This window comes from Notechis scutatus, chromosome 6 (genome assembly GCF_049901735.1).
Source record: "Notechis scutatus isolate UNSWTSFEM ecotype Mainland chromosome 6, rNotScu1.2, whole genome shotgun sequence".
Lineage (NCBI taxonomy): Eukaryota > Metazoa > Chordata > Lepidosauria > Squamata > Elapidae > Notechis > Notechis scutatus.
Window position 1 is genome coordinate 83595055 of NC_142014.1, and position 23603 is coordinate 83618657.

General features: G+C 56.8%; 1 long non-coding RNA gene across 1 annotated transcript; it reads right to left on the reverse strand.

Annotated features, from left to right (window-relative positions):
- Positions 1–1589: 1589 nt before the first annotated feature.
- Positions 1590–22184, reverse strand: LOC148130305 (uncharacterized). Its single transcript, XR_015750234.1, has 3 exons — positions 21644–22184; positions 4459–6064; positions 1590–1699 (listed from the first exon to the last, which is right to left on the reverse strand). It is a non-coding gene; the product is annotated as an uncharacterized LOC148130305 (long non-coding RNA).
- Between the last annotated feature and the right edge of the window lie 1419 nt (positions 22185–23603).

The window sequence follows — 23603 nt, forward strand, 5'->3', positions numbered from 1 at the left end:
CTGTTCCACACTCGGCAGGCTCTGGGAGGCTAGAAGAGCAAAGGTGTGACTTGAACCCCTTTCTGGACTCCCCGGAAGCCTCTCCATGGCTCGGTAGCCCTACTAGGAGGAGAGAGGGAGGCTGTGGCCACGGGGGTCTCTGCCCACGTCTGGGGACTACTTGGGCCTCTTTGTGGAGGGGGGAGCCACAGTGGGTCTTAGGCCCACATTGTGTAGGGCAGCAGGATCTCCTGGAAGGCCACTGGGGACGGCATCGGGCCCAGGTGCTTGCCTGCCACCTCAACCCTCCAGGCCCCGTGCTTCACCTGCAGAGCCCTGCAGGGGTTGCCCCCTTTTCCCCTCGGGGACCCTCCCCCCAAGAGAGCCTGCCCTTCGGTGCAGCACCTGGGGAGGGAGGGGAGGCAGAAGGGGCTCCTCCAGGATGGCTGCCTGCCTGCCTGCCTGCCTGCCCCATGGACCGGGCGCTGCCTGAGGTCCAACCTGTCCCCACGACCTTCCTGAGGGCCAAGGGAGCAGCTGTGTCCCCCTGGGCGTTTGGGCTTGAAAGGATGGTCAGTTCACCCTTCTGGCTTTTCAGGGTGCCTCTGTTTTACACTTTGGCCTTAAACAGGCAGTTGTTTCGAATGAGTAAAATGATTTTCCCCAGCACAGTTGGAATCTTTTCTAGCTGTTGTAAAGCAAACGGGCCAATAAATAAAGAAATGATGGCAGGACTCACCCCAAGGGGGCCAGCTGGAGGGGAGGCAAGAGCCCCAGACATCACTGAGGAAACCCCCCCCCTGGAGGTCCTCCTTGCCCCCTTCCCCCCCCCACAATCCAAGGGCCCTATTGGAGAAGGGCCTTTGCAGCTGCCCCCTGCAGGAGGATCCCTGAGGATTGGGGGGGGGTCTCAGACTCCCCCCAGACCTCCCCCAGACGTTTATCCTTCTTCCAAGGTGGCCTCCCTTGGGGTGGGGAGCGGGGTGGACCAAGGCTGGGCTGGCAGATGCTGTGAAGCCTTTGAACTTCCCCTCTGGAGAAGGCCAGGAAACCCTTGGGTTTGGCCCATTGGCCACTTCCCTCTCCCCCACTCCATGCCTGCCTGGTGCCTGATGGGCTCTGGAGTGATGCTCTGGAGCTGAGCTGTGGGAGAGGCAGGCTGTGCATCCTTGCCCAGAAGGGAAACATGAGCAGCCGAGCCTGAAATTTCCTGGCCAGGCCATTTATCGAGCATTACCTTCCACGCACCACTGCGACCTCTTTTGTGAAGGGTGAGAAACCCTTTCGGTCCCCTTCGGCTGCTTGTTTCCAAAACGCCAGCTCTGATCACGCTCAGCTGCCAGGAAGCAGCCCAGGCCTGCAGCTGCTGGCAGCAGGGAGGACTCACCGTCCAGGAGAAGCCAGGAGGTCTCTGAGGGCTGGGGGGGGGCAGGAGGGTCACCCTCCCTTCTCAGCAGCCCAGGGGCGCTTTCCCACACAGACAGGCAGTGAGGGAGGGACCCCTTCGCACAACCGTGGCTTCGGCTTTCAGGAATTCTGGGACTGGAAAGCTCAGCTAAAGAGAATCCCCCCCCCTTTCTCTCTCTCTCTGTGTGTATGTGTGTGTGTGTGTGTGTGTGTATTGGGCAACTCAGCTGCTCTTTCTGGATCAAAACCCTCCTACCTATTGCTGCTTGTCCAGTCCCAAGGACCAGGCTGTTGACCTTTGGCCCTCCGGCCACTTGCATGTGAGCCGTATTGGACTGGGCCCCACCGAGAACCCGAAAACAGCTTCAAAGTTTCCTTGGATTTGCTAACTTTTACCGGCAATTCATCCCGTCTTTTGCTAAAATAGCCATGCCCATCACCAACCTCCTAAAGACAAAGGGGGAAACGAAACCAAAGCCCAGCCAACCGTTGAATTGGTCCATGGAGTGCCAAGCCGCTTTTGAAAAGCTAAAAAGACTATTTGCCGCAGAACCAGTGCTGAAACACCCAGACATGGACGCCCCTTTCGTGATTCAAGCTGATGCGAGCGATGTGGCTGTGGGGGCGGTCTTACTCCAATTAAACGAGAAGGGGACACTACAACCATGCGCCTACACCTCCCCTAAGTTGACTGACACTGAAAGGAGATGGGCTGTTTGGGAGAAGGAAGCTTTTGCAGTCCGGTGGGCCCTACTAACTTGGAGGCATTTTTTGGAAGGAGCGAAGCACCCATTTGAGGTATGGACTGACCATAAGAATCTGGAGGCCTTAAAAACACCCTGGAAGTTATCCCCTAAGCAAGTTAGGTGGGCCCAGTATTTCAAGCGATTCAATTTCTCCCTGAAGTATATCCCGGGGGGAGAAATTTTTATGGCAGATGCCTTATCTAGAATGCCTCAATACAACAGTGTTCGTAAAGAAGTGATAAGGCCGATTGTGTCAACCACACAGCTGGCTGCCCCAGTGGTTACCAGAGCGCAAAAGAGGAAGCAAGAGAGCGATCTGTCCAGTGACCTGATGGAACGATTTAAGGAGGCCTTGAAAACGGATGAGTGGTTCCTGGCAAATGCAAATAACTGCACCGTTCCAGATGGTTTAGCCTGGGTAGGTGCGAAATTGTACGTACCACAAACCCTGAGAAGCCAAGTGTTACAACAAACTCATGACTCCAAGGCGGCTGGTCATTTTGGGTTTGTGAAGACCCTACATCTGGTGAAACTGCAGTTCTGGTGGCCTTCGTTGAAAAAGGACATTGAAACTTATGTAGCGAGCTGTCCAGTTTGCGCCTCAGCAAAAAGACCTCCTGGTAAACCACCAGGTCTGTTGCAAGATGTGGCTAGGCCAACCGCTCCTTGGAGGGAAATTTCCATGGACTTTCTAGTAGACTTACCCGAGAGCACCGGGCACACAGTCATCTGGGTGGTGACCGATCTGTTCTCCAAACAAGCACACTTCATACCTTGCTCCAAGATTCCCTCGGCGAAGTCGCTGGCCAGATTGTTCATTATACATGTCTATAGACTGCATGGTGTCCCTGAGCGTGTAGTTTCTGACCGAGGGGTCCAATTTACCTCGAACTTCTGGAGGGAATTTTTGAAGTTAATAGGCTCCACCCAGGGCTTAAGCTCCGCCCACCATCCCCAAACTAATGGGGCCTGCGAGAGGACTAACAGGGTGCTGGAGCAATATCTCAGGTGTTACATAAACTATCAGCAGGACAACTGGGCGGATTTACTGCCTTTTGCGGTGGTGGCATATAACAACTCTGTCCACAGCAGTACTGGGTTTACCCCCTTCAAAGTGGCAACGGGGCAAGATTTTGTGCCCATACCTGAACTTCCTCGTGAAAGACCCAATGTCCAGTCGTTGGACGACTGGATATCTCAACTTCAACTCAATTGGCCGGTTGCTCGTAAAGCTCTGGACGAGGCGCACCAGTCTTATAAGAAATTTGTTGACAGGAAGGGAGCCCCACAGAAGTCTTATCAAGTGGGCAACAAAGTGTTCCTCTCAACTAAATATTTGCAGACCACCCAGAAATCTAAGAAGTTGGGTCCTAAGTATGTGGGCCCTTTCCCTATTGAGCGGACTGTGAATCCTGTGACTGTTCAGTTGACTCTACCAAAAACTCTTCGTCGTATTCATCCGGTTTTCCACGTTAACTTGTTAAAACCCGAACATACCTGTACATTGAGACCGACCCAGACTGATCCCCCCCTACCATTGTTGATTGAGGGTGAACAACATTTTGAGATTAAAGAGATTTTAGACTCTCGGAAATGGAGGGGTCGTCTCCAATATCTTGTAGCTTGGAAACATTTTCCTCCATCCTATGCTGAGTGGGTAAATGAGAAAGACATTAGGGCTCCTGAACTGCTCAAGAACTTTTATGCAAAATACCCTGATAAACCATAGAAGTGTATGCAATCGTTAACATATTTTTATGTTATTCTCTCTTACAGGGACTAGTCCTTTTTCTAGGGGGTCCGAATGTCAGCCTCAAGATATCTACCACATCTTATATCTTCTGCATCCTAACTATTGCATCTTCTCTGCTGCTGGGCTATACTATTTCTTTCGGCTGTCATTAGCAATGGGGGGAGGGGGGAACTTGATGGGGAAGAAAGCTGGAGGTGTTTTGCATTCCTTTGCTGTGGGTAGCAAGGGGAGTGGGTATAGGAATTCTTGTCTTTAAGTTTCCATTTCTTGGCTAGCTTCTATCCCCTTTTGCGCAGCTGCGAAGTTTTATCAAAATATGTCAAGATCAACGGACAGAGGCCTCATCACCACCTGAAGATGGCCACATGATCATATTCAGAACTTTTAATTGGAAGAGTCATTTGGACTTTGGGGGGTGGGAACAATTCCATACCTTTGTATATGTGATCTGCGCGCCAATTCCTCAGATTCGGAATTAAATCTGTAGCTTCCACTTTGATTTCCAGTAAAAGGATAACTTTGCTCTAACCCATGGAGTCTGAGTATTTCTTTCTTGGATTTTGAAGGGAGCACAACCTGACACTTTCTTAGGGAGCAACTACGCAGTCAGCAGAAATGCCTTCGATGCAGTGAAGCTGCTGCTTCTCTGCAGGTTTAACAATCCCTCCTTTCGTTGCATTTGGGGGTTGTTTGTGCCAAAGCTTGCGGGGTCCTTCTTTGGCCCTTCTGACTGCCTGCCGGAGTCTTCCCAGAGAGGCTGGGAGTTTCAGGCAAGGCCGGAGGTGGGGACCCCACTCCCAGCTATCCCCGTGCAATTTGGACAGACGGACCAATTAGGAAGCCTGAAGCTAAAGAGATGCAATGATAATCACAGAAGTAACCTTCGACATACCTCCGTAATGAGCAACCTACCCCAATTGCTCAGTTCCTTGTTTATGTACTCTGCCCTGATTTCCTGGGCTTTGGGCGGCTCCGAGCAGCAGCCTAGATCCCCATCTCGGCCTTGGGCTTGAAGGAACGGGCCCTCCGCAGTCTGCAGCGCCTCTTCTGGTCCCCAAAGCATCATTTCATGCTGGGAAGAGTGTCCCGATGAAGGTGGTGGCCTTCGTTCCCAGACCAACGTTTATAGAGGTGTTACCTATATGTTACCTTTTGAATTCTGGTATCAATGGAAACCGCCAGGTGGGACTCAAGAGCCAGCCGCAGCCCCACTGTCAGTGATGGCTGCCCCTCCCAGCAGCCTCCACTTCACCTGGGCAGCTGTCCATCATCCCACCTGCGGCAAGGCGACCCTCTTTGAAGCCGCTTGCCTTTGGGGGAGCTGGGTGTGTGTGTGTGAAGGGGCAGCTCGTGCCCTGGAGAAGCATCGTTGTCGTCCGAGTCCTTTGAGGAGGGCGGCCGACCTCCAAGCCCCCTGGCCCTTCTTGCCAGATGACGTGATCCCTCGCAAATACTTTTTGGGGTAAGGGCTTCCTGGCTACTTATTGGAGGAACAGCAAGCCCAGACCGCAAAAAGATCCGAGAGAGAAAGTCTCCAAGTCCACCCAGGAGGAGCGGGATGGGGAGTCTCCTCTTCATCGCTGGGAACTCTGCCTAGTGGCTTCCTCGGCTGTTTCTCTGCAGAAGGTCCGGCCCTTCCTGGAAGAAGGGTCAGGGGTCGCCTGCCCCCCGCCTGGCACCTCAGGAGCTTCGGGCCTTCTTCCTGCCCCTCCTCATGGGCTGCGCCTCCCGAAGGGAAGCTTCCCCTCTGCCCGGAAATGCGAACCCTCTTCCCGCTGGGAGGGCAGTTGGTATGTCCCCTTCACGTCCCTATCAAGTCACAAAGCCCACTCCCCCACCCCGCCAAGGCCGGAAAGAGGAAGGGGAGAGGAGAAACATCCCAGGGGCCTGCAGGCCAGTGGGGCCTCCTCCTGGGGCCGATCAGAGGGGCTTCGCCTGGCCCACCTGCTCCTCCACGGGAGCGCCAGGAAGACGGCGGCAGCAGAACCCAGCAGGTGGCTGAGGAGCCCATCCAAAGCGCGTGAAAGTCCTTTCCTGGCTGCACTTCCGGCCCCCAAGGCTTCCGGGTCTTCCGCAGTGGCCAGCAACAAGGGCGTTCCAGGGAGGCGGCTGGCCTCTTCCCCGCAGTCGTCTTGGAGGCCGAGGTCCTTGGGCCCCGCAGCCCTTCACTCCGCCTGACCTGCAAGAAAGAGAAGCCAGTGAGACCTCAGAGCATCCTGCAGCTGCTGGAAGAGCCCGGGCTCTGGGCCGGCCTGAGGGGGGGCTGTGGGGTTACCGCTGAACCCAGCCCAGAAGTCTGCCTGGCTTGGAGGGAGGCCGGGAAAGGAGGGACCGCCGGCTATCCCAACTCATGAGCAGAGAAGTCTGGGTGGTCCACCAAGATCCCCCTGAACCCCTTTTCCTGGGCCTGCTTTCCAGCCCCAGCCTCCCAGGGGGCCAGACAGGCCCTCCTGCCCTGGGCTGAGGTTCCCCCCCAGGCCTGCTCAGCCTTCCCTGGGCTGTTAGCTCTGCTTTCTGACCTTTACTCCCCTTTGGAGGCCCAGCTGGGGGACGGAGGCTTCGCCCCTAATCATCACAGATTAATCGTTTGATTTAGCGCCCAATCATGGCTCCCCCGGGAGCCTCTCACTCCTCACCAAGCGGCGCTCCCGGCTCAACACTGCGCAGCGCCCAAGAGTGGAGGAGGGGAGGCTGCTGGCGGGAGCCACCTGAGCTCCGGTCACAGCCGCAGGCTGTTGACCGAGGGGTCTCCCTTGTCACCCAGAGCCCCGGGAGAGAAACAGGATGGTTGGACGCAGCGCCAGCTACAAGTTGTGGAAAGCCAGCTGCCAGCCCAGGAGGGAGCCCCCATCCCCGGCCGGGCCGGGCCGCTCCGTGACAGCCATGGGAGCCGGGCGCAATCAAGCAGCAGACAGCGAGATGGCCTCTCGGAGGGAGGCTGCAAATGCACAGTCAAAGCGGTGCCAGCCAGCCGGCTGACCCCTGGCCTTGCCCGGCTCCCCTCAGGCCAGCCCAGGAGGGAGGCCTGACCCACCCCATCCCCGCACACTCACACACCCACGCCCAAACATCCCACCCCAGTTGGGGCAGCTTCCTGTGGGCTGACAGCTGGAACTCTCTGGGCAGCCTGGCCCGGCCAGTTTGCTGCCCTCCTTCCTCAGGGTCTCCATTCAAAGGGGCTCCCACTGGGCCATCCCTGTGAGGCGGGGGGAGTTAGTGCCCTTTGGCTGGGGGAAGAGGGCAGCGCCTGCAACTGGGTTGGCTTTGGACTCCCAGCCTTCCCAGCCGCCACAAGCAACAGCCACAGCAGATGGGAATGATGGGGAATGAAGTCACACCTGAGTGGCACCAGCAGGTCAGCTGGCACAGGCCCCGTTAACCCTCAAGTGGCTACAACCCAAAAAGGCACCTTGGAAAACCAACGATAAGGAATAGAATTGAAAGGAAAATCCGTTGCCCTGAGGACAGAGGGGCTGGCACTTCCAGGGCACTCCAGGGGGGGGGGGAGGGGCTCATCCCGAGCACGCTCAGTCTCTGCGAAGGTGGCCGCTGATTCCGCTTTTCCTTCCCCCCACCCACCCCCGCCAGGTCCTCTCACGTGATGGCACCTTTAAGGGGCACGGACTGCAACTCCCAGAAGTCCCCAGCCAGCCGGGCTCTCCCTCTGCCTCCCAGCCCGCCTCCCTTTCCCCTCTAGGGGTCCTTCCCCTTTCCCACGGGCCCCTCCCCCTTTCCCACGGGCGACCTCTGGCCTCCAAGGGACCAGCTCCTTAGTCCTCTGACTGCATGGTGAGAATCTGGCCTGGATGGGTCTCTTGATACACTCGACTTGCAAACACCTTAGTGAGTTGCAAGCTGCGATGGAATTACAGGCAGTCCTCAACTTACGACCACAGTTGAGCCCAAAATTTCTGTTAAGTGAAACATTTGCCCCATTTGACACCCTACAGTTGGTTAACAAGTCGCCTGCTTGTTAAGGGACTCTGGCTCAGATGGTCGTAAGAGGGGATCGCGTGCCCCCCCCCCAGGACCGGCAAGTGTTGTAAATGGGAGCCAGCTGCCCAGCGACCGAACTTTGATCCCAGGGTCCTGGAGAGGCTGTAAAGGCTGGATGCGGAAAATAGTCACCAGTCATGTTCTTCAGGGCTGTTCTCACTTTGAATGGCCATAAACGAAGGGTCGTAAATCGAGGCCCACCTGCAGTGCTTCAGATGAGGATGAGGGCAGGAGCTACGGGGGACAGGAAGCGCCGAGCACACAAGAGTCCCAAGGAGACACAATGGAGCCTCAAGTCGGGGCGTCTCGCGGCCCAAACCAAGCGGCGTCTCCTTTGGAGCCCCACTTTTGAGCTCCACACGAGGAGCTTCGGCCAGTATTGGAAGAGGATTTAATAGGCAACACAGGGAACCGATTTTGCAACTGCCCATTTGAATTAAAAATTCAGTGCTGATTGGTGAATTCCATAAATGAAATCCAGCAGGAAGTTTCAGCTCTTATTTTGCTCAGACTGATTTTCTAATCAGTTTGTGTGCTAATTAACTTATAAATTGATTGCTCGGTGCCTTGGCGGTTTGGTTTTTCTTCTGCTGGGTGGTGGTAATTCCCCCCCCCCTTTTTAACAGCTATTTTGCTACGGATCCTCCGGCTTATTGCAGGAGTAATTAATGATATTACTGTGAGGTAATCAAGGTCCCCTCCCGTCTTCCTTAAAGAAACAGAACGGCTGTTGTTGGCTCCACCCTTGTGGATGGAGGGAGAGCCGAGGAGGCGGCTGGAGCAGGGCCCCCCAAATGGGCCACTTCAACCCCAGAATTCCTCAGCCAGCTTTGCCCAGGTTGGGGCCCCCTGGGCTGGAGGTGAGTGGAGATCCAGGCAGGGGAAACTCCCATGCGGGACTCCTGCTTCCTCCTTTGGTGTCCGTGGAGATGCTCCATCCTCCATCCTCCAAAGGCGCTTTCTTGCTTTTCTTCCTTTGAAAACGCTTTGCTTTTCACCCAAGAAGCTTCTTCCGTTCTGACTGGATTCCTTCGGGGAATTTCTCTCAGAACTTGAACGAGTTAAACGCCTGAGAGACCAGCCGGCTTTGGGCAGAAGGCCGTGGTGCTGGACGTGTCCCGATATGGTTCACTACGGGATTCCCCAGAAGTTCCAGGGAAAGGCCAGCCGGGGTGAGTTCTTCCTTTGCCAGCGTGAGCCATGCCCTCCGCCGTGCCAGAGTGAGCGGGCGGAACAGGCCTGCACCCAAGGGAGGGGGGTGGTATCACGGGGCTGGAAGACCTTGGGCGGGAGAAGGGAGCTCTCGTTCTGACCCATGGAGACCTTACCGACCGTTGCTGTCTGAAGGGAACATCCCTGAGGTCCGAAGGAAACCATTTGACCCAACCTCTCCTTAAACTGGAGTAACCTCCAGAGTCGGAGCGATTGAAATGGCTGGTCAGAGCCCAGGAGGTTCTTCCACCGAAGAGGTTAAAGAGAAGGAGTAAAAAGGCCCGGAAAGTCAGTTCTTCGTTCAGCTCCTGGTTCAATTCTGCACTCAGCTTTCTCTCCCACATGGGCCCCTGGCCTCTGGCGTGTCCCACCCAGCCTTCCCCCTGATGGGCACAGAGGGGGCATTGCTGGGCACCTCTCTTCTGACACCTGTCTCCAGGAGAAATGGCCCGATGCTGCTGCTGTTTAATCACGAATGGGGAGAGACAGCAAGGCAAGAAGCTCAGGGTTGTAATTCTGGTGTTTCCTGATGTGGGTACCCTGTTCCCAAGCACTAAGTACCACGGTTTCTATTAGGAATAGTGGCTTACGGTATCGGGGTAGTGATAGCGGTGAGGAAAGACTGAAAGCGGGAGGAAGGGGAGGAAGCCAGGGATTTTTATACAGGAAGGATGAAAAAGCCACGGATCTCCATAAACTCTAGAGATGCTGTTTCTGGACCAGGTGGAACATACAGATACAGATTAACAGAGTCGGATGGGACCTTGGAGGTCCTCTAGTCCAACCCCCTCCACCCAAGCAGGAAACCCTACGCCATTTGTGGCAGAGGGCCACCCGGTCTCTTCTTGAAAGCCTCCAGGGATGAAGCTCCCTCCACTTCCAGAGGCAACTCCTGTTCCCTGGGTTGTGCCCGGAGTGGATGCAAAGGGTGCTGCCCGGCTGCAGGATCCTCGGTGTGGCTGACCAGCCTAGACAGAGGGAGTATTGCTCTCGACGCAATACTGTGGTTGATGCAGCCAAGGATTGCCGCATCCCATCCCATCCCTGGTTCATTTCCAGTTTGGGACCCGCGGAGGGCCCCAGAGGCAGGCCCCGCTGCCCAAGAGGCTCCCCTCCACCCAGCGCTGGCCTGCCGGGCCCACAGCTCCATTCCTGCCATTCCGACAGCTCGAGTCTTCCGTCACTTAAAGAGGGTGATGGTGTTGGGACTGGAGGCTAAAACCTCGGAGGAACGGTTGCAGGAATTGGGGCTGTTTCATCTAATGAACAGAAGGACTGGAGGGGGGTCAGGATAGCAGTTTTCTAGTGAGGGGCTGCTCCAGAGAAGAGGGGGGGCGGTCAACCTCTTCTCCAGGGCCCCCGAAGGCAGCAGGGCAAGAAGATGGAAACTAACCCAGGAGAGACTGGCAACCTGCAAGTAAGGGGGAACCTCCTGACAGAAGAATTGAGTGGGGTGAAGTTGGGGTTGCTCCATCTCTGGAGGGTTTTAAGGAGGGGCAGGGCAGCCCTTTGTCCAGAATGGTAGGGGGCCTCCTGCTTGAGTAGGTGGTTGGACTAGACCTCCAAGGCCCCTCCCCACGATTCTGTGAAGACCTGGAAGCTTTGCTATCAGCAAGGAGGAGCAGCACTGCTGGATGCCCCAGCCGGGGGGGTGGGTGGTTCTGCAAAGAGGCCTTGGGAGAGGGAGGGAGGGGTGCTCTGTGGTGGTCTAGTCCTACCGAAGACCTGCGCACCACGCGGCCACCTCACCCCCAATGCAAACTTCCGCCTGCCCACCTGCCACAGTCCTGGATGCCCCACAAATCCAAGCTGTGGCACCTGACGGACGAGGCCCTTGCAGGCAGGATGACCGAGGGATCGAGCTCCCTCTCCCACCCGAGGCCCCCACAAGGCAGGCAGGCTGTGGGAGGGAGGGATGTGGCTGGGCTGAAGAACCCGGCCCAGCTTCAGCCCTGGCTGGAGACTGAGAAGCTGAGCTCGCTGGCCTACATCTGGCTGAGGATGCCTGGAAACACTTTGGGGAGGCTGCCCATTCATCTGCACTGAGGCCGCCTGCTCCCCGCAGCCCCCTCCTTGCAGTCACCCTGACTGGTTTGATGAGGGTGATGAGGAGATACAGGCGTTACTTGTTGAAAAGCATCGCCTTCATCGTGTCTGTCAGAAGGACTGACCATCCGCTGCCAAGAAAAAGGCCTTTTTCCCGGTGCTCACAGGAGAGTCCAGAATGAACTGTGAAAAATGCAAGATGCCTGGCTCAGTGCCAAGGCAGGCCCAATGCAGAGACAGGAGGAGGATATACACGCCGTCTTGGAAGCCCTTAACTCTCTCTGCAGGCCTCCGTCGCTGGGGGTTTTCCCCCTCCCGGGGTAGAAGGCGCAGTTCTGCTGGTGGAGCCGGCTCAGACCCCACAGAGACACTTTGAAGCGGTCCTCAGTTGGCCCCCTTCTCTTAACCATGGGCCAATTCTCCAGGCCAGCATCCACAGCGCCACAGGTGAGCCACTCTAGGAGCTGAACACGGAAACTGCCCACCAGCCATCCATGGGCAAAGCCCCGGGATCAGACGCCACTCTGGCAGCGATCTCCAAGGTTGGTAGTCCTTGAGTTATCCCAGTCTTTTGGGGAACAAGGATCCATTCCTCAGGAACTTAAAGACGCCTCCGTCACATACCCGCACAAGAGGAAGGGCTGCCAACCTGACAGTCCCAAAGGGGCCTTCTCAAGAGGCGGCTGGGCTTTCTCTGGTTTTCCTTGAAGCTGAAGAAGCTTCTTAGATGAGAAGTGAAAGGTCTTCAGTTGCCTCTTGAGAAAGCACCTTTGGGACAGCCATGACACGGATGTGACTGAGAATCTCCAGAGACACCTGTCAACAAGTACTTGACAACCACTGAAGAATCTCTGTCCATGCCAGGACAGACCCTTGCAAGATTCTTCACCTGGAGATTGGCCGGCTGCCAGAGTCACAGCGGGGCTTCCAAAGAGGCTGTGGGACCATTGATGTGATCTTGGCTACGTTCCAACTTCTGGAGAAGTTTCAGGGGCAGAACTGTGAACTCTGTACAATCCTTGGGGACCTCACAAAACAGTTCAATTCTGTCCCCCCTCCCCCAAGGCCTGACAAGGATTATGTCAACGTTTGGCTGCCCTGCCAAATTTATCCCGAGGCAGTCGGGGCCACGTTGGACCGTCCTCTGAGGCATCCCCGGAGGCCGGAGGGGATTCAGCAGGGCTGTGTGCTGGCACCCACGTTGTCCAGCGTGATGTCGACTGCAAGGCTGAGAGTGACGCCTTTCCGCACAGAGGCCCTGGAAGCAGCCCAAGATCTGGTGGGCGGGGAGCTCCTTGCCCCGAGGAGACTGCAGCCTTTTCCCCCAGGGACCGTAGACTGAAGGGGTCCTCAGAGCCAGGGATGCCGGTCAGTGGGGACAAATTCTGCAGGGCTTGTCATAATTTTGGACTGATCGTCACCTTCCCAAGGACTGGAGCCCTGGGCCGACCTGGTCCTCATGCACCAGGCCCAGAACCCAAAATCAATCACAATCACAACCACAAAAGGGCAGAAACGTCCACCTCGGACCACTCCAGTTTCCCTGGCAGCGCCTGTCCCCAGCAGTGACGGTTGAGGCAGAAGCCGGCGGCAGGAGAGCCAAGGTGACCTCTGGTTCAGTCAGCTGGGGGGTGGTGGACGTTGAGCAATCAGCCCAGCAACCAAGTTCAGCCACAAAGGCCCGCAGAGCCATGGGACTCCCTTCCGCAGGCCTGTCGGAGGCACGCAAGGCAGTGCAGCCACTCCCACCCGAGTTGCATCAGGGGGCTGGATAAAGTACCAGGCATTGGAGTTCTCTCTAGAACAGGCCTCCCATCACTCCACACACGGCTGACGGGAGCGCAGACCGGTGGGCAGAGCCTGTCATGTGTACGCCGGACAAGCGGGCGCCCAGGTGGCTCCTTTCGGGGAACTCTGGGCTGGAAGATGCCCCCACGGAGGGCAGAAGGGACACGGCAAAGAGCCACCAAAGGCCTCCCTCTGGACACAGACACAACCACTTGGCCACTATAGGGATAGAACCGCTCAGCCCAGCCCGGCCTCCTCCACAAGCAAGCCTCACTGAGGAAGCACAACGGGAGGACAAGCTGTGTCAGTCTAGAGAGTGCAAGAACTGCCATGTCCACTCCTATGCTTGCCCAATGAGTGCCAAGACCTTCCCTGCCCGAATTGGCCTGACCAATCGCCTTCAGACATTCCACGCTTAGTTTTGACGTGTTGAGATCTTCATCCACAATGATGGACGAACAACAACAAATTGTTCACCTCAGAAAGACGTTGAGACGACCTCCTTCCTGCTGCTCTGGTGCAAGTGGAGGCAAAGGGACATAAACCGCCGGGCATCGTCTCTTCCCTGAGGTTCAAGCGCTGGCAGCGAGGAGAAGCTCCCCGTGATGGGCGCAGCTTCCCCAAGTGAAGCCAAGCGATGCGCTCAAGCCCAATTAACAAGGCATCCCACGCAGCCAAGCCCCAGCCGCCGCCCCCCGCGGTGTCTTTGCCAGGACTCGGTCGGTCCATGCCAGGCATTGCAGGGTTTCCTTACCCAGCTGCCCTGATGGCTTTACCTGCCCATCACAGCTCCCTCAGCATTCATGGTCCCAGCCCCTATTAGAACTACCCAGGCCTTTCCCTGGCCTGAGACCGCCTGGGTTGCCCTTGGGTAGGACTCTGGAGGGTGGGGAGGGGGGAGGGAGGGAGGGAGGGAGCCCGGTCCTGCTGGACCCCTCAGAGGCCTTTGATTCCTGGGTCCAGGTTCCTTCTGGACTGACTGGGAGGGAAGATGCGGGTGACTATTTCCTGACTGTCGGAGCGATTCATCAGGGGAGAGGCTGGCTGGGCGCTCCATCATTCGAGGTCTTCAAGAAGAGACTGGGAAACCACTGGTTTGAAACGGGTCCCCTGCTTGAGCAGAGGGTTGGACTAGAAGACCTCTAAGGGCCCTTCCGGGATTCTGTAACCCTATTATTCTGTCCATTGTCATGCCGTAGTGCACCCTATAAGGGTCAGACAAGGGGTCCCCCTGCAGCTTCAGCGGAAGCCCCTGGGGGAGAGGCACCCTCCATCTGCCAGCACCGCATCTCCACCTGGGGTTGGACAACAGATGCAGGAGGACTTGGGCAGCACCTGGAGGCAGGAAGGGGCAGGAGGGGCCCAAACCTGAAACAAGATGGTGGCTTTCCAGACTCAGGAGCCCCCCTTGACTGGCAAAGGGAGGCCTTCCCCAGAGTCCTCAGCCTCCTCCTCCCTCTGGCAATGCCTTGGCTCATCCAGGGGCCACTCGGACATCCCTCCCCACATCGGTCCACAGGGGGAGGGCAGGACCATGCCCCACCTGCTGGGATGTCCTCCAGACAAACGTTTCATCCTGGCATCCAGCCGTTCCTTCTATTTCCCCCCCCCCCCCAGCCTTTGGTCTGGGGATTGGAGGGGCAGCCCACACCTTCTCCAGCACCCCCAACAAGAAAGCGCCCCCTGCCTCCTCCAGGATCTGCAACAGGCTCCCCATCCTGGCAAAGGGCTCAGTCCGGGCTGGGTCTTTGCATCAGCCCAGCGGAGAGCAGTTTCTTGGCCACTCTGGCAAAGCCCACAAGCTCAGGACCCAAGGATCCCCACAACGGAAGGGGACATCTCGCTGCAGCCAGCTCGCCACGGCTGATTCACCATGGCCAACTTGCTGAGAGACAATTCAACAATTCAACTCCATTATTTGAAATTGTCTAAAAAAGTATTTTAATTTTTATCATTCACATTTCATCTTGTCCCTCCTTTGCCATTCTTTCTTTAATGATTCTATTGCACTATTTTTTTCGATATTATCCTATTTCTTGTCCCTGGTGATCTGGCCATGGTGAGGTGGCTGTGGTGAGTTGTCACAGACCCTTGCACCAGGGGTCTTCGGCTGGATAGGCTTCTGGCCAAGAGAAGCACAAGGGACCCCCAACTGAACCCAGGACCTGGTGCTGTGGACATAATATATTTAAATATCAGCAAGGCATTCGACAAAGTAGACCACAACCTACTTCTTAGTAAGCTAGAAAAAGTGGAATAGATAGCACCACCACTAGATGGACTTGCAACTGGCTGGCAAACCGTACTCAATGAGTAGTCCTTAATGGGTCTAAGTCTACATGGAGGGAAGTAAGCAGTGGGGTGCCACAAGGTTCCATCTTAGGCCCAGGACTCTTCAATATCTTCATCAATGACTTAGATGAGGGAACAAAAGGAGAACTTACCAAATTTGCAGATGAGACTAAGCTGGCAGGAATAGCAAACACCCAAGAAGACAGGCTCAAGATCCAGATGGATCTTGACAGACTAGAACCCTGGGCCGTATCTCACAAAATGAAATTCAATGAAATTCAATGTAGAGAAAAGTAAAGTCCTACACTTAGGCAAGAAAAACCAAAAGTACGCATATAGACTGCATGAAACCAGACTCAATAGCAGTAACTGTGAGAGGGATCTTGGAGTCTTAGTGGACAACCAGCTAAATAGGAGCCAATGATATGCAGCAGCAGCCAAAAAAGCCCATGCAATCCTAAGTTGCATTAACAGAGGGAATCAATCAAGATCAAGGGAAGTACTAATACCACTCTATAAAGCCTTAGTAAGACCACACCTAGAGTACTGCATCTAGTTTTGTTCACCACATTATAAAAAAGATGTTGAGACTCTAGAAAAAGTACAGAGAAGAGCAACCAGGATGATTAGGGGACTGGAGGCTAAAACATACAACGAACTGTTGCAGGAACTGGGCATGGCTAGTCTAGTAAAGAGAAGGACTAGGGGAGATGTGATAGTGGTCTTCCAATATTTGAGGGGCTGCCACAGGGAGGAAGCGGTCAAGCTATTCTCCAAGGCCCCTGAAGGCCAGACAAGGAACAATGGATGGAAACTGAACCAGGAGAGATTCAACCTGGAAATAAGGAGGAATTTTCTGACAGTGAGAACAAGCAACCAATGGAACAGAAGTTGCCCTCGGAAATGGTGGGAGCGCCATCACTTGAGCCTTTCAAAAAGAGACTGGACTGCCATTTGTCAGAAATGGTGTAAGGTCTCCCACTTGGGCGGGCGGTTGGACTAGATGACCTCTAAAGTCCCTTCCAACTCAATCTGTTATCTGGTGCCAATCAACCACCAGGAAGGGGCCTTTCAGCCAGAAGGCCAGGTGTGGCTGGGCAGAGCCTGGCAGGGCCTTGCCCACTAAAGCAAAGTGGGCACAGCAGGACAGGGTGGCAGGGCACCCAGGAAGAAGCCCAGGCTGCATCACATGGTCCCTGCCACGCAAGGAGTGACAGGGAGCCTCACCAGACGTCCGTGGAGGGCGTGGGAGGTCCTAACGTGGCACAGCCAAGCAGAGGCAAACCAGCCCCTTTCCCTTCCTGGCTGCTGCTGGGATTGACGAAGGAGGGCCGGGTGTTGAGGCTCGGCCACTCTGAAAGGCTCCAGACCTTCTCGGAAGTCCGGCCTCTTCCTTGTGAGGAGGCTCTCGGGGCTCCCAGTGAAGAGCCAAAGACCTGGAGGACCGAAGGGCTGTGAAGGGAGGGGTTACAGCCACCAAGTGGGCAACGGATGCTTGGCAGGCGAAGAAAGGGCGATGCGCCAGACTGGCACACAAAGGAAGGCTTCGCATCCATGCTGCTGGCTTGGCAGGCTCCCCCACCCCATTTCTTCTCCACTCCCAGCTCTGGGGACCCTCCTTCTCCTCAGCGCCAGGTGAGGCATGGGGAGGTCATGAAATGCAGGTGGGGAGGGGGCTGTGCGTCAGCAGCAGCCTCTTCGGGCCCCAGCCAGCTCCTTCCACCGCCGTCTGATTTATTGGTAGAATTGTTTTATTATGTATGAATTAAAATTAATTGCATTTTTAGTAGCTGTGAACAATGGATATTTGTTGCACAACGTGTTATGGTTACAGACTAGTAATTTTATTGTTGATGATACTGAATTAATTGTTATGAATGGAACCGGCTGATTGTGCGGTGCTTAATGTGTGGCTCTGGATTCAGCTTATTCCTGTTAAATTTTGATGCATGGCTGTAATTCCGAGACTGGCTCAGGAGCGCCAGAAAACTCGCAAGCCACTGAGTTTGCCCATCCATCAAGGCCCAAGGGAGGCTCCTCTGCCCAACTCCAGCATGTGGGAATCGTTCAGCCTGGGGGCTGCTTCAGGTAGCCCCCCCCCCCATGACTCTGCCACCGCAGCTGGAGGGTCCCTGAGGAGTCTTCTGTCTCCGCAGCCCTTCCTGCTTGCTGACCAATGTCCCTTCCCACGTGGGAATGAGGGGCATAACCATATGTAGCCACAAAGGCTCGGCCAGAATCAAAGGAAAAGGGGAGGACGCAGGGGGTGTTTTCTTCCCTTCCTCCTGTCAAATGTTGCGGCCCTGCAGGAAGCAACGGGCTGCATGGATGGGCGACCCCAACCGGAACAGTTGGGCTGCACAACCAGGAGGGGCGTTTTCAAGGTGAGGGATCCCTGGCAAGAGACAGGAGGGGATGTTTTTGGAAGATGCGCCTCATGCATTTGACTTTGAGCTGAGTCCTGTGTGGGTCGAGGGCCAGCATGGTGCAGAGTCCACGGGAGGAAGAGGCCTCCAATAGCGAGTGTGCAATTAAAGGAAGGAATAGGGTCAGGAGCCGGGGGTGGGGTGGGGTAGGGGCGGTTCCCAAGGGCAGAATATGGGGAACAGAGAGAGAGAGAGAGCAGGTTTCTTAGAAGTCTAAAGGCAGGAAAGCAAATACAATTTACTGCCAATGGCCATAAACATAAGAGCAATGCAGGAATGGAGGCCATGATCGATCTGAAAGGAACAGGCCAGGCAAACAGAAAGGAGGAGGAGGAGGAGGAGGAGGAGGAGGAGGAGGAGGAGGAGGAGGAGGGAGGAGGAGGAGGAGGAGGGCACTTATTTATTCCATTTATATGGGTTCCCAACTCAAATTCATGGCTCTGGGTTGCTAGCAACATTGTAAAACAAAACAATAAAAACAGACACATAAGGTAAAAAGAGAGCAACATCAGCTGCACAACCAGCGCACAGCTCCCCCACACCCCTGGGTCTCCCTACTGGGGTTCAGGATCTTGCAAAGGGCCCACAGGCTCATGGCCAATGTGACCTCGGGGGGAAGGTAATTCTGGGGCGGGGAGGAAAAGGAGCATCTCCGGGTGCCCCCGAAATGGCCCTTCCAAGCAGTCGTGCTCTTGGGCAGACCGAGGCCGCCTGGATCAGCCGCAGCCTCCTATGTGAAGGAACTACAGGCCCCCATGGAGACGCAAGGATGTACGAACATTTGTGTGAGAATACAAAGAAGAGGAAATAATGTCAAGCAGGCTGAAGATCTGGACGGGGGTCCTCCTTAGGTCTGGCCACAGAGCGAGACTCATAATGGGAAACTTTGCCCAGATATTGGTTAGAAAATCAACCAATCTGAGGCTGCAAGATCCTAGAAACCCTCTGTGACCTTCCAGAGGTTGGAGAAGAGAGCAGGGCATGAGGGAAGAGGTGGCCAAAGAGGTAAAAACACGGCAAACTTTGGGGAAAGGTGGGTGTGTCGCCTGCAGAGTCCAGATGCTGTGGGAAAAGCAGCTGAAGCACAACCCCGGATTCAACAAGCCCAGGGAAGAAGGGGGTGCCTCTGATGACCGTGGATGAATGTAAGGACCCAGGGACAAACCAACGTCTCCACGGATGCCCCGTTTGGTGATCTCTGAGGGACCCTGGATGGCAGAGTGCCAGGAGAGCGAAGGGAAAGGCAGTCCTTCCGTCAACATGGGGGAAAAGGCCAGAGGCTCTGGGTAACAGCAGGGGCTGATCAGCCTCAGATCAACACTCCAGAGCAGATCATTAACCAATGAGTTGCCGAGCATTTAGGAAAGAGCCACAACCATGGCTTCATTAAGAGTAACTCAGGCCTGACTGGCCCCAATGCCTCTTCACAGAGCGACTGTCCATGGTTTGTGTCTGTGGCAGGGCAGTGGCTACTCTTCAGCGAAGAGTCCAGCGTGACAGCTGGCTGGGGGTTTGCCACCATTACGCAGCTACAAAGCTGGCTTGTAATCAGATGCAATGAGGGAGCCCCAATGGCTTCCACCTCGTGCTGGAAAGAACCTCCGATGGTCAGGAATGAGAGGGATTTGCCTGGGAAGCTCTGGCCTGTCCCGTTCTGGAGGACCAGCGGTCAGCCCCTGGGCTTCCTGTCCACTAGGCAGGAAGGGCCACTCTCTTTGTCCTGTGGACGTTGCAGAGAGAGAGAACCTGCACAGAAGCGGCCATTCAAAGGGGAGCCTGGCCAATGGACCCAAAGGCTGAGAAACATTGGAGAATCCGGAGGCTTCTTCTGCCCTAGATAAACCCTGGATCAGGGAGTCCCAGAGGCCAGATCAGCTGGCCTTGGTTTGCTCAACTAGGATGCATCTGTCAAAGGTTCGAATCCCTCCTTCTTCTCAGGCCCCATTGCAGAGAATACCCAAGAAGCTGCTGCCTCCTTAAGTGTCAACTGGAGGAGGAAGGACAGGCCCCTTTCTTTAGTTTCTTTATGGAAAAGCCGCCACAAGCGGCTGCTATCACATGCGTTGTTTCAAGAGGCTTGCTTGGGGCTTTTGGAGAGATTCCCCCCCTCCTTGGAAAACATTGATCTTTAGGACTTATGGATGGAAACCCACCTCGCTCTGAAGGCTGCTGCAGCCGCTCCTGCAGGAAAGTTGAGAAAGAAAACTGAGCAGAGACGGCTGTGGTCAGCCAGCGTGGAGTTGGTTGGTGGTTTCTCTTCTCCACCAGTCAGGCGAGCAGTTAGCCAGCCCTCTCCTCCCCCCAGCGCGAAGCCCTGCAAGGGCTGTCCCAGGGGCTTCTGCGGCTGCCCAGCCCAGAGGAGAAAGTGGGCAAGTCGACCACGGTTCACTCAGCTCCGACCGGAGGGGGGGGGGGCAAGAGGGCACCTCTTGAGATCCAGCGGAAGCCATTCCACTCCAAGGCCAACTGAAGGGCCCAGGTGGAAGAAGCAGTGGTACTATAGGCCCCCCCTGCACCCCCTGCCCTTTCTGTGGGCAGCATGGCCGGCAGGTGTCTCTGCCCACCTGGGCAAAATGTTTGATTCCCCACAGGTGAGGACAGGGTGCCCGGCTGCCTCTGAGAAAGGCCCCAGCCCCTAGGCAGAAGGAACACTTCGGCAATCACATTTCACTCAACCGTCACCCCCCTCCCCCACCTCCATTCGGGCTCCAGCCAGCATCTGTGGCTGTGATCCGAGGTGCCTGAAGGTGCCCCTGGCAGATGCCCGCTCTCTTCCTCTGCCTGCCTGGACTGCTCGGGGGTGGCACTTTGTGCAGGGAAGGAAGACAAAGCCATACCCCGCAGAGGGTCCGGACACCACACTCCAAAACAGAGAGGAGCCCAGGCCTTTGGCAGCCTGGGGGACCCCAGGTGAAGGCTGGCTAGCAGGGCGCCCGCTCTCGTTGTCTCCAGGCTGGATTGGGGGCTCCAGGAGGATGCGGCGGCCTCCCCTCGGCTTCTCTCCCACAACTCCGGAGCTCCATTGCAGGCCACCCTTCACCTGTTGCCCCGAAGTGACCCCGGCTGGCCAGGTGGCATGTGTGAATTGGCCTCACGGGGTGAGGGGAGGAAAAAACCTCCGCGTTGAAACTGGGCCCTGACCGCCCCTGACTGGCAGGTTTCCCAGCCCGGCTCTAAAGCAGGAGCCTCTCCGGAGCTTCAGCGCGTCTTTTGCGGAGCTCTTCCCGGAGTTTTGCGTCAAGTCGCCTCTCTCCCTGGCCGGAGTCCCGCCCGAGCGGCGCCCGCTGAGCTTGCAGGCGGAGGGAGAGGCGCGAAGGCCTCCGGTCCAGCGGCGCCTTCCCGTGGCCCCACCTGGGGGGCGGCCGGGCCCCTGTCCGGCGCGGGAAAGCGCCTTCCTGCCGAGGGCGGGGCGCAGCTTCTCCCGGAACGCCGCAGCAGCCGCTCCTGCCGCCGTCGCGGAGCTGTCCTCGCCCGCGGTGCTGAAACTGACCGGGCGGGCGGGCGGGCGAGCCCTTCCCCGACCCTGCGGGAGCAAAGCGGCCGCGGCCGCGAGAAGGGCTCGCCCTTTGCTGCTGGCCCGACATGGCTGGCAGCCCCGGGCACGGCCCTGGTAGGCGGGGCGGGGCTGAGCCTGCCCAGAAGCTCCAGGCTGCCCAGTCCCGGCAAGGAGGCGGGGGGGGCGACCATATCTGTGAGGAGCATCGTGGGGGTGGGGAGGCAGGCTTTCCGGGAGAGCGCCAGGCGGGGCTGGCCCTGGGACATCGGGGGAGACTCCCTTGCGCCGGACAGAACCTCAAGCGGACAAAGGCGTGCAGCGGCGGCGGCAGGCGAGTCCCCCACCCGCGGGAACTGTTCGTCGAGCCTGGACTAGCGCGTTTCGCCAGCCCCGCTCGCACGCCTCCCGCCCTCTCCAAATTCGCTGTTAGGCACAGGATCCCGACAGGAATTCGAGCGGCCTGGGCGGAGCGACACTCCCGCCCGAGCCCAGCGGCACCTACCTTCGGGGCAACGGATCCAACGGGAGAGGCGAGCGCCAGCGACGCCGACCCTGCCCACCTCTCTCTCCTGCGCCCTTGCCGGGGGATGCGATGTCTCCAGCCCGTCCAGGAAGGCTGGGCCGGTGCAGGCTGCCCGCTGGAGCCCGACCCACTCGTCCGCTGGCCGAAGCCGTCTCTGCGGAGAGGTGTCCCCGCCTGGGCGCCGGGCGGCGGCAGCGGCGCTTCCACCCCGTCCGCTATTGACCTGCATTGACGTCACTGCGTCACCAGGTTTCCCCTGGAAACACGGAGCAGCTAAAAATAGCAATCCGCCGAGTCAGCCCCGGAGAGGCAGCCAGCAGCCACCGGCCAGTAGAGTCGCCGTGGGCCGTCGAGGAGCGTTGGCGGGGAGGGGCTGGGTCCTGAGGAGGGAGAGCACCCCGACGGAGACAGCTATGGGAGCTGCCGCGAACAACGGGCAGAAGCCGGGCTTGAGGCTGCTAGCCCCGTCCAGTCGCTTTTGAGTCTCTTTTGGGGTAGGTGGCAGCTCCAGGCTGGCCGCAGCAGATGAACGTGGCGCCCTTCCCCAACTGACCTCCGAGCAGCACTGGGGGGCTGCGCAGCCTCCTGGGCCTAAGCCAGCGGGCAGGGGAAAGGTGAGATGCTAAGTCTACCCGAGGTGCGGGGGGCTGGCGGACGCTGAGCTGCTCAGTGTTGGCGGCTCTTCCAAGGACCCCCAGCAGGGCTTTGGGAGGCCAGAAGTCCTTGCCTGCCCTTGGGATGCGGATGCCCAGTGGCTGTCTGGCCCCAGGGGGCTCTGGAAAAGAGCTTGGCTTAAGGCAGGGGAAAGGACTGCCTCTGCCCCCCCCAATCAACCCTTCCCTTCCTGCTGCATCCCCACAGGGAAGGAGGGAAGGAAGGAAGGAAGGAGGAAGGAAGGAAGGAGGGAAGGAAGGAAGAGCCCTGGTGGCGCTGTGGTTAGAATGCCGTATTGCAGACTAATTCAGCTCACTGCCAGGCGTTTGGTCCTGACTGGCTCAAGGTTGACTCAGTCTTGCCTTCTTCCGGGGTCAGTAAAAGAGGACCCTGGTTGTTGGAGGCAATAGACTGGCTCTGTAAACGAAGCACTTTGAAGGTGTATATCAGGGTCCTTGCTAAGTTCCCGCTGGAACCCCAGTGGGCAGCTTAGGAAGGGAGCATCCCAGGGGCACATGGGGCACATGGGGCACATGGGGGAAGGCTCTGAACCGCAGCACGGCCTGCTTGACCAGCCTCAAGTGACGAGGAGCCCTTGAGAGCAATGACAGTGACTGCAGTTTGGGAGGCTGCGCTATGGAGAGCAGTTGCGAGGGGACGGAGGCAGGAGTGGTGCTGCTGCCTGATGCGGTTAGTGCAGGAGAGGAGCCCACGCAAAGGCTTTCCAAGCCACGGCTGCCCGCCTGACCCACGAGACCCCCTAATTGTGCCCAAGTCTCTTTGGGGCTGTGCAATTCCCCAGCGAACCAGCAATGGAAAACCTGGAGCCACGTTGCTTCAGAATCCACGGCCACGTGGCCTTACGAGGTTAGCCTAGTTATGAGGGGTCCCTGGGGCTCTCGGAGCTGGATTGTTTTCCCACAGGCGTTTCGTTAGCCAACTAGGCAACACCATCAGTGCTGAGCGAGAAACGTCTGCAAGAAAACAACCAAGGCCAGAAAACCTCATTTCAACACTGAGCTACAAATATTCTCCTTTATTAACCTAGTTACTTAGGAGGTTAACCCAGTTACCACACATGCCCCAGAGTCCTCGGGAACTAAGTCACCCAGAGGCACCCTGTGGTAAGAGGAGCAAGCAAATAATAAGCCCGATTTTTCAGGTGCTGCAGCTGCAGCTGCTGGCTTGCGAGCTGGTCGGAGGTGCCGAGATTTTTTTCCCCTTATGCTTTTTTAATTCAAGGTTTTCTTCCGCTGCTGGTTTTTCCAGTTGGATGCTTGCTAAA